The sequence below is a fragment of the Ceratotherium simum genome, chromosome 2 (genome assembly GCF_057802395.1).
Source record: "Ceratotherium simum simum isolate JZ-2026a chromosome 2, ASM5780239v1, whole genome shotgun sequence".
NCBI classification, from domain to species: domain Eukaryota; kingdom Metazoa; phylum Chordata; class Mammalia; order Perissodactyla; family Rhinocerotidae; genus Ceratotherium; species Ceratotherium simum.
Genome location: NC_141901.1, coordinates 20,182,309 through 20,192,538, shown reverse-complemented (window position 1 = coordinate 20,192,538; position 10,230 = coordinate 20,182,309).

The following is a 10,230-nucleotide window of genomic DNA, read 5'->3' as shown; positions in this document are numbered from 1 at the left end:
TTGAAAATAAATGTACATGGCCAGCTATGAAAACGGTGCCCGGGCTGACCAATCTCACCGTTTTCTCATAGCGCTATGCGGTATAAACAGTTCCACTCTCCAGGAGATCTCAGGTCATGGCTTTGGTGAGCTTCGTTTGTCTGAGACTGATGCTTTAGGAATGGTGACGCTATTCACAGACACAAACATGCTATTGCCTCTTTGGGGAAAAGTAATTATCCTGAAATTATATGAATGCTATCCATCAGTATTGTGTACAAGAGACTCTTGATTATTTGACTTGTTTTTAGTGTGACCTTATTGTTTGGCAGACAGGAACTTGAAGATTCGTTTAGATTTTTTTATCACTTGTCTCTCCATCCTGTCTTGCCACCACACCTGTGTATGGTGGGTTGGCCCTCAACACCCATTGTAATCTCCTTCCAACCTGCCTTTCTGTGCTGCATAGACTGGAAAGCTAAAAGCCACATCTCCCAGACCTGCTAGCAGCCAGGGTTTTAGTTTTATTTTGTTCAGCTAATCAGAAGCTCTGGCATGAGAGCTGAAATATCAGGTAAGCCGGAGGACACGCTTCAGCCACTTTTGCTCCTTCTGTTGGCTGACACTGGGGTGACGGTGTCTGGTTTTTCTGGGGCAGTTCCCTGATCTTGACAGTTCCTGATAGTGCTGGCCTTCTCCTCATGCTAGCTTTCTGATCCTGGCAGTGGCAGTTTGGTCTCAGAGCCAGTGGCTGGCACCTTAGCTTCCTGGTTCAGCTAAAGGTCTCTGGATTGAAGAGCAGTCCTTCCCTGAGGTCCAGTCAGTGTGTGGCTTTCAAGGTTGTTCTTGAAAGCTCAACCTGGAGGCTATTTCTTCAGCCTTCTCAATGATTCTGTGAGCCAGATGCTGTAATTAATCCCTTTCAGCTTAAACTAGCTAAAGTGAATTCTCTTCTTTGCAACTGAACCCTGACAGACACAACCCTTTGCTCCTAACTATTAAGAATCTCTTCCATGCTGAAATCGGTTAGGACATAGGCTTATTCATTCAATCAATCCACAAACTGTGGGTTTGGAACTGTTCTAGACTGTGAGATGCCATAATAAACAAAGCAGATAAGACCCAGGGATCGGAGAGCATTCATTTAAGAGAGAGAGACAGAAACTCACCATGTAAACAAACAAGATAAATTCAGAGATAAATGTAATGAAGAAACTAAGTCAGAATAACATGATAGAGACTCTGACAGCAGGGAGGGTCGTGTTGGATAGGGTGATCAGGGAAGGCCTCTCTGAGCAAGTGACATTTGAGTAGAGACCTGTGTAACGAGTTGGGGTCCACCATGTGAGGACCTGCGAATAGAGCTTTCCAGGAGCAAGAACTGAAAGAAAAAGATGGGAAGGTGAGAATGAGCTCAGGATGTACATGAGGCAGAAGAAAGGCCAGTGTGACTAGGGCCTAACGAGTTCAGAGGAACAAGGTAGGAGCCTGTTTCATTTATTCATTCATCCATTAAATATTTTTTGAGCACCTACCATGCACAGGGCCCTATTCTGGGTGCTTGCCCCACAGCAGTGAACAATAGAGACAATATATCTGTTCTCACAGAGGTTATATTCCAGAGGTGGGGCAGGGAGGAACAATAAACAAATCGAGAGGTAAAACACATATCGTATTAGATCAGTGGTTCTCAGCCGGGGGTGATTGTGCACCCCAGGAGACATTTGCCAATGTCTGGAGACCTTTTTGGTTGTCAAACTCGGGAAGAGGAAAACGATTGATAGTATTCAGTGGGTAGAAGCTAGGGATGCTGCTAAACATGCTACAGTGCACAGGGCAATCCTCAAAAACAAAGAATTATCTCAAAATGTCAATACTGACGAGGTCAAGAAACCCTGTATTAGATGGTGACAAGAGTTATGGAGAAAAGCAGAGAAAGGTGGTAGGGAATACTAGGGGCAGAGCAGAGAGCAGAGAGGGAGTATTTCAGGAAAGAACTCAGTAGGAATAGGATATTTGAACAAAAACCTGAAGGAGGCAAGGCAGGGAGCCGTGTGGATATCTACAGGAAGAACATTGTAGGAAACAGAACAGCATATGCAAAAGCATCTGGGAGAAACACGTTTGGCAAGTACAAGAAGAGCGAGGAGATCATTGTGGCGAGGGCAGAGTGAGGAAAGGGGAGAGGAGCAGAGATGAAATCAAAAAGGTTACAGGGGCCCTGAGTTTCGGCTTGGACTCAGAGTGCTCAGGAATCAATTACTAACTCAGATAATTAAGGAGCTTTGGGCAGAGCAGTGACATGATTTTTGACTTCATTTTTAAAAGGATAACTCTGGCTGTTGTTTGGGAAATGACTCATAAGAGAATGAGGGCAGAAAGCAGGGAGACCAATTAGGTGGCATTAAGTGGATTGCAAGAGAAAGAGAGGCAGTAAGGATGACTCAAGTTTCTAGCGTGGGCAACTGGAAGTTCCGAGCTGCTGTGTACTGAGATGGCAAGAACTCTGGGGGAAGCAGTCTAGGAGGCAGCAGAGATCAGGCATTCCAAGTTGGACATATTGAGATTGAGATATCTACTAGAAATCCAAATGGAGATATCACAGATAGTAGAATAAGAGCAGAGAAGTCTGGGCTGCCTATATAAATCTGCTGGAATCAATGAATGGATGCTCTCTAAAGGCACGGGTGTATAAAATCACTAAGGAAGTGAGTGTGGAGAGAAGTTTGATGACTGGAGAGCTAAGCAGGGCCCAGATTGTACAGAATATTTATCAAAGTGCTAGAATTATGTGGTCGGATATTTTGCTAGGAAAGACAAATTATAATTATAAATCAGAATCCTGCTTGTAAAATGTATGACTGCTGTTTAACCTTCATATATTCATCTTTCAAATTAATTCTCAAAAGTGCTTAATTATTACTATAAATTCCTTAAGGAAAGGCTAAAAACAAGGTATTTAAAGCAGCGGTATCATGGATTACTAGGATTGTTTAAAGAATCCCATAGTTGGGCCATAAAAATCATCCAATCTGAATCCAAAATATTAGAGATGAGGCAACCGAGGCCCCACATGGCCAGATCATAGACTAGTGGGACTTCAGAGTGCCCTTTGCCCAAAGCCACGTGGCTAATTAGGGGCATAAGCAGAATATGAAGCTTAATCCCCTATTTGTCATTTCAACGCTCTTGCCACTTTATCATGCTGAGAAGTCACCTCAAAACAAAGAAGAAACTCTTCCGAGATAATTTCGACAGGGAAAGAAATTTGATTTGTTTATGAATATTTGATATTCACAAAACTATTCCTATAGACAGCCTCTAGCATGAAGCAATGCATCTCTGTATCTGTAGAAGAATAGGAATCAATCCTGCGCACTGAACTTAAGGATGAAACACCAACCCTGTTTTGAGAGGGCAAAATAAGCCCTCTGGCAACGGGCCCTGTCACTGTAGCAGCTCAGAGGAAGGCAAGGAAGTGAGTCAACATGGGGATGGAACTTGGTTAGCCCAAGATTTTGTTCTAACCCTGCAATAAGCAAGCCAACATTGAGAAAGCTGCTATTTGTCCCTGATGGAATATCCCATGGGTGTTGTTGGTGCTAACAGTAATAGAGGGGAGAGTGATTCTGTGCTTTGCCTGGAAAGGACAAAACTAATCTCTTTTTCATCCATGTCTCAAAGCTCACTCATAAATATATGCATTTGTTTCCATGGAATGAAGAAAGGTGGTGAGGATTACTAGGGCTCCACTGTACACAAAGGAACAGAAACATCAGAAGGGGAAGTGAGCTGGCCCAGTCATCTTGTGAGTCAGTGGTGTAAGAGGCAGCATTCTATCCCGTGGCTTAGCCACTGACCATATGCCCCCTCTGTGCCCAGTAAGCAAACCCAGAGAGACAGAGCAGACCTGGGTCTGGACTAGCCCGGGGCAGGGGGAGATGAACAAGAGAGCTTACATTCAGCCAGTGAGTAACCCATCTGGCACACATAGGGAATGCAAATCAAAAAACCTCAGACTTCAAATCTCTGCCGTTCACGGACACCAAGGTTCCCGCTCTTAGACGGCATTTGTATGCTGTAGGACAAAAATCTGGGTTGCTTGCCTTTTTGTTCATTCCTTTTTTAAAATTTCCAAATAAATTACCTTTAAAAATGTCTCCTTTGGATATTTTTTCAAAATGGGTATGGTTGACGGTTGCTTTCCGGAACTCTATTTACTTCCTTTCTTCTATTCAGTATAAAATTACTCTGGGGACAGGAAATATGGTTTAGTAGGAACCTTCTGTTGAAAAAGAGAACTACTAACATCTTTGAAAAATCAAAGGGTGCAATAATCTACATTCTGAAAACAAGCCCTTTAATGGAAAGCTCCCCACTGTTGCCTTCTGACCTATGGAGTCCTTAAGCAGGTAACCTGAATCCTATTGAATTATTTTCCCATGTGACAGAATTTTGCTTATTTTCTAGGTCATTCTTGGAAAAGGCTTTCCAAATTCTACCCACACTTTCAGGCTAAGTTCACATACTATCTCTTCCCTGAAACTTCTCTGATCATTCTTCCCAGGCAAAATGTACATGTGTGTCCTGTGTCTAAATTCCTCCACTAGACTGAAATGTCCTTAAAGCCAGGACTCTATTCTATATTATTCAATCCTCTACTCTTCCTGTAGCATCTAACATGGCACCGTTGTATAAAAATAGAGAAATCTCATATCATGATAGCTAGAGGGAAAAGGTTACTTGGCTGCCACACTGAAGAGGACCGTCCTAGATTACAGATACATGTAGGGCATATGTAAATATGCTGAGGAAGGCTACTACCTAAATGACTATTTAAGTCATTGTATTTAAGTCCATGTCATTGAAGGTGTTATAAGTAGAAAGAGTTATTACTCTTATGAGATGCTGTAGAGGAGTTCATACAGCAGCTGGGGAGGTAAACCAGATGACCTCTAAAGCCCTTTCCAACTCTAAATTTCAAAATGTTTTTCAGGAGATTTTGCCTTAGCTAAATAATCCTGTTTCACTAAATAATCCAGTGTCCTCCATGGACATTGCCACTACAGCAGGCAACTCTAGAAGCTTTTCCAAAGAGCCTGATTGAAACACCCCAGTTTATAGCTTCTAAGGAATGCATCACAGAAGCCTTCTAACTCTGATGTAATCCCATCCTCACTTTACTTGGTCATGGTAGAGGCCATGGTTCAGGATGTCCACAAAGTGGTTGGAATCTGGACTCTTCAACTCTCAACCCCAGATTCAGAAATTCAAGTTTATGTGCCAATTTTGTACTCATTTGCTCCATGTGCTTGATCTCTCCAAGCATAAGCCACTTCCAGCAGTCTGAGAATGACTCTCCTAATATTTACCATTGTTGCTGTTTCTCCTATATCTTGTCAATAGGAATATTGCTGGACTTTTGCCTATCTCCATTCTTTTCCAATAATTTTAAGTGCCAGATTAATGGCACAGAGAAAAAAGTATCAGAAAAGTTGAAAACATGCCCCTTGAATCATGCCACATCACATGATATTTGATGTTCCTGAAGGTGTATCATCACTCTCTGAAGAACACGCACAAAACACTACTGAAGGAGACCATGCCTAACACTATGGAGTAAGGCATTAAAAGTGGGATTTCAGGCGTCAGTGGGGTTTGGGGACTAAGCCAGAAAGAGCGTTTCATTGTTGTCTGCTCTATCTATCTATCTTCTAATCACAGCACTTATCACAATAATGTCAGTCCCTTTGCATTGCATATGCAAATTTATACAGAGCAAACGGTTGAAGGAACGGAAATTAATCAGGACCCAAATAGCAATATGTTATCATATGGTAAACTGTTTCTTTATTCTAATTGTTTTACTATTTTGAAAAACTGATAGAGCAAAAAATACCATGACAGACCTGTCACACGTGTCTTTTCACCAATCTACTTCACAATACGCATATATTTTTTGCGAGATTAATACCATTTTACCCAGCTAGAATTATTATCAATATAGAGATAAACAACTATATATTAAATTCTAAAGTATAATAATCACAAATTACTTAAAGTAATTCCAGCTAATTGAAAAACAAGTTCTCCATTTAAAAATTATCTGTGGCGTTTTCAAGAGCTTCTTTGCCATCACTGGGAAAATGTGATCTGTCTGGGTATCTGTGGAAGTAGTTACAATGCAAAACAATCAAACTACCTCCTACAGTAAACAACCCCATGAATGAGAGCAAAACCATTATTGCTTCAGCTTTGAAAAAGACTTCTCCCGTGGTATCATGGTCAGGCACAAGAAGACATTGTGTTGATTCATTGCTTGTATATGAATATACCAAAAAAGAATATCCTAATAAGGTTGTAATGAATCCAGCAAAAAGTCAAGCTCCAACCCCTGTTATAAGGGCTAAAGACATATATTTATTTATTTATTTAACATATATATACTTCCAAACCCTTTCTGATTTCCTTGGAAATATCAAATTTAGGCTTCTGTAGCCTAGCACACACTGGTTATTTATTAAAGAGTTCTTAGTCTGAGGGGGCCAGCCCCCACGGCATAGTGGTTAAAGCTCAGCACGCTCCGCTTCAGCGGCCCGGGTTTGTGGGTTCAGATCCCAGGTGCAGACCTACACCACTCCTCAGTCATGCTGTGGTGGCAACCCACATACAAAATAGAGGAAAATTGGCACAGATGTTAGCTCAGGGCTAATCTTCCTCAAGCAAAAAGAGGGAAAAAAAAGAGTTGTTAGTTTGAATTAAATCAAATATCCACCAAATCTAGTTACTCAAACACTATGAAGTCACTCTTCTGCTGACCAAAAAAAAAAAACAATTGAGGTGTCTCACCTGAGTTGCTATAAATCTGGTGTGTTTATACCAGGACCAATGACCAGAATCAGATGAGTTACAGTCCCTCAATAATTCGTGAGGCTATAAAGGAGGAATCATACCCCTTCATATTCCTGCTGAAAAATCACTGACCAGGGCATGGAAAAATCCCAAACTCAGCACCTCCGCTTCCTTTAACAAGTCCTGCTGGCGTCCTGGCAGACCAATTTGGAAACCATGATTAATCCCCTGGTAAACAGAAAATAGGCTCTGGAGCCAAGAGAAGCCAAACCTGAGTCACTCTCTGGAGACTCTACCCTGCGCCAATCTAACTCCACCTCCTCCTCCAGGAGCTGCTTCATTTGCCTGTTGATTTTCAGCAAACAGAAAGGCCTTTCCGTGGTCACAGAGGAACCCAGTGAAGCAGAGACAGAAATGACTACAAGCTGGTATAACCCAGATATATGTAGGGGTCACCATGCCCTATATTGTTCAAATGAAATTGCCTGGAACCCCATCCTACATGAAATGGAAAACTCAATATCTTTCCCAACTTCTCCAAGGATTAACGGAAAGGAGGACAATGTACCTAGATTTCTCTTTGTCACCAAAGAGTCTGTGTTGGGTCTGTGACCATCTTGCCATTGTATAAGAGCTACCATTGCAGTGGCCCCGTGCTGGACATGGGCCTGCTTCCTTCACATGCACATCTCACTTTAGGTACTTACCCAAAATACCACTCGCTCAAGGCTCTGGGTGTAACTAAATTTTATGGAGGATTCAAGGCAGTGGAGAAGATTTACATGGAAGCACCAAAAACAATTTAAAATTAAAAATTAAATATCCCTGTTCTTAAAAGCCCTTCAACCATCCTGGCCCCAGAAGTTTATTATCAGCTGTCCTTTCTCCTTAGGCTCTTGCCTCCTACTCTGCCCACACATTCCCTCCCTTCTCTACTTCCTCCCCTTTCTTTTCTCCAGCTAACCCCTTCTCCCAAATTCTTGTGATTTTATTGTGCAAATGTAACTTTGATTTCCCTGTCTCTTTCAAGGAGACTGTGTCTTCATCTTGCACTCCTAAAACTTTTCCTAAACAAAGACACCTCTTTTTCTTTATGGCCAGGTGTTCAAATACATTTACACACGCCTACACATGGGTGAGCATACACACACACACACACACACACACACTCTGAGGTTCTGATGACCCTCAGAAAACACAGGAGCAGAGCGGTGAGTTCCTGGGAGCTGTGTCCATAGGACTAGAATAGGACAATTGGACAGAATAAAAGGTTTTTTTACAATTGTTTTAATTTGTACCTATCAGTACAGCTTTTCCCTTTCTTTTCTAGAGTGCAGTGCTCACTGGAAATATTAAAGATTCTTGGCTGCTGTGTAACTCTGAGGCCAGTTGGGCGCCGAGAAGCTCAGCTCCTATTACTCACCACACATCCACTGTGCTTCTGGCGCTCAGGTTATCACTTTCTCCCAGCCGCACATGTTTCAGCCTCTGCACTTTCACTCGTTCTCTCTCACCCCAGCCACACACACACACACACACACACACTCTATTGCATCCTGGAATGCTTTCCACATTTCACCTCTCTGAATCAGTTGCATTCTTCAAGGTTTTTCTGCATGAAGTCTCCCAGATTACGGCATTTGATTTTATTCTTTCTCCTACTTATTCATTTCATTTACGTAGGCATTTCCTCCCTAATACTGACGTAAATTCTCTGAGGGCAAGGACTGTGTCTGGCCATTTCTTTGTTTCCCACATTAACTAGCACAGTTCTAGACACGCAATAGATGCTCGGCAAATGCCTGTTGGATTGAATTAAATAGATCACAAGACCTCTGAACCAGAGTGTAACCATAGCATAATTAACCAAAAACATTCACACACCTCTGAGAACAGCTAAGGAAACCTGGATCCCAGGAAATAGCGTTGTACAGCAGATTTTGGTAGTTTCAAATCTCAAATCCAATATCTACCTTTTTTATGACCTTGGGACAGTCATTTAACTTTTCTGATCATTTTCTTTTATCTGTAAAATAAGAAAAATAAAAATACTTGCTCTGCTTAGCTCACATAGTAGTTGTAAGGATTAAACTGGAATATATATATATATATATATGAAAGTGATCTGAGAAGCAATGTGCACAAGACAAATAAATTACTACAAGTATTAAGATATTCCAAATATTTTAAAAAGAGTTTGAACAATTTATCAGGTAGCATAGATTATAGATAGAAAGTCATATTTATTATGAAGCATTTTCCCATAAATGTCGCTGTTATTTTCCAAGAACATTTTCCTATTCATAAAGGAAGATTTATTACAGCTCTCTAATCTATGCAAATCTTACCTGTAAGCAAAACGTCTCCTGTTTTTTCTCTTCTACCCAACAGAATTTGTTTCATTTCCTGAGGATAAGCTGTCATAGGAAAATCAAGGTATATATAAGCCATCTTTGATGCTAACATGAAAATTATTACATGTTAATACTCAACAGCAAACTATATTACAAAAATGTTTTAGATGCGTCAAGCCTTACTTAACACAAAAGTAACTATTTTTAGAGTTTTTAAATAATAGCAAGCATGTTTTCTTATTATAAGAACCTAATGAATTTTTAAGTACTTTAGCCTATGGTTCTTCTCTCTTTATTTCAATGTGTATTAGTTTCCTGTGACTGCTGTAACAAATTGCCACAAACTTTGTAGCTTAAAACAAATTCATTGTCTCACAGTTCTGGAGACCAGAAGTTTGAAATCAGTTTCACTGTGCTGAAATCAGCAGGGCCACCCTGTGCTCCCTCCACAGGCTCTGAGGGAAAGAATCTATTCCTTGCCTCTTACAGTTTCTGGGTAGTTGTCGGCACTTCTTGGCTCACGGCTGCATCGCTCCAGTGTCTGCCTCCGTGATCACACTGCCTCCTCCTCCACTGTGTAATCCCCCCCCCCTTATAAGGACACTTGCGATGGCATTTAGGGCGCACCCAGACAATACAGGATAATCTCTTGTCTCAAGATCTTTAATCACATCTGCGAAGACCCTTTTTCCAAATACGGTAGTATTGATGAGTTCCAGGACTTGGATATCTTTGGGGGTGCCATTTTCAGCCTTCCACTTGTAGTTCTCAAACTTTAGCATTTATCAGAATTGTCTGGGAGGCCTGTTAAAACACATGTTGCTGGGACTCACTCCCAGAGTTTCTGATTCAGTCAGTCTGGGGTAGGGCCCAAGATTTTGAATTATTAGCAAATTCCCAGATAGTGTTGATGCTGCAGGTCCCAAGCTCACACTTTGGGAACCACTAGCTTGTGTTATCTAACATTTTAAAAATTATCTTCCTATTTCATTTTCCCACCTTGAGCTATATGCTATCAACTTTTTGTATGTCTTTTGTACATATT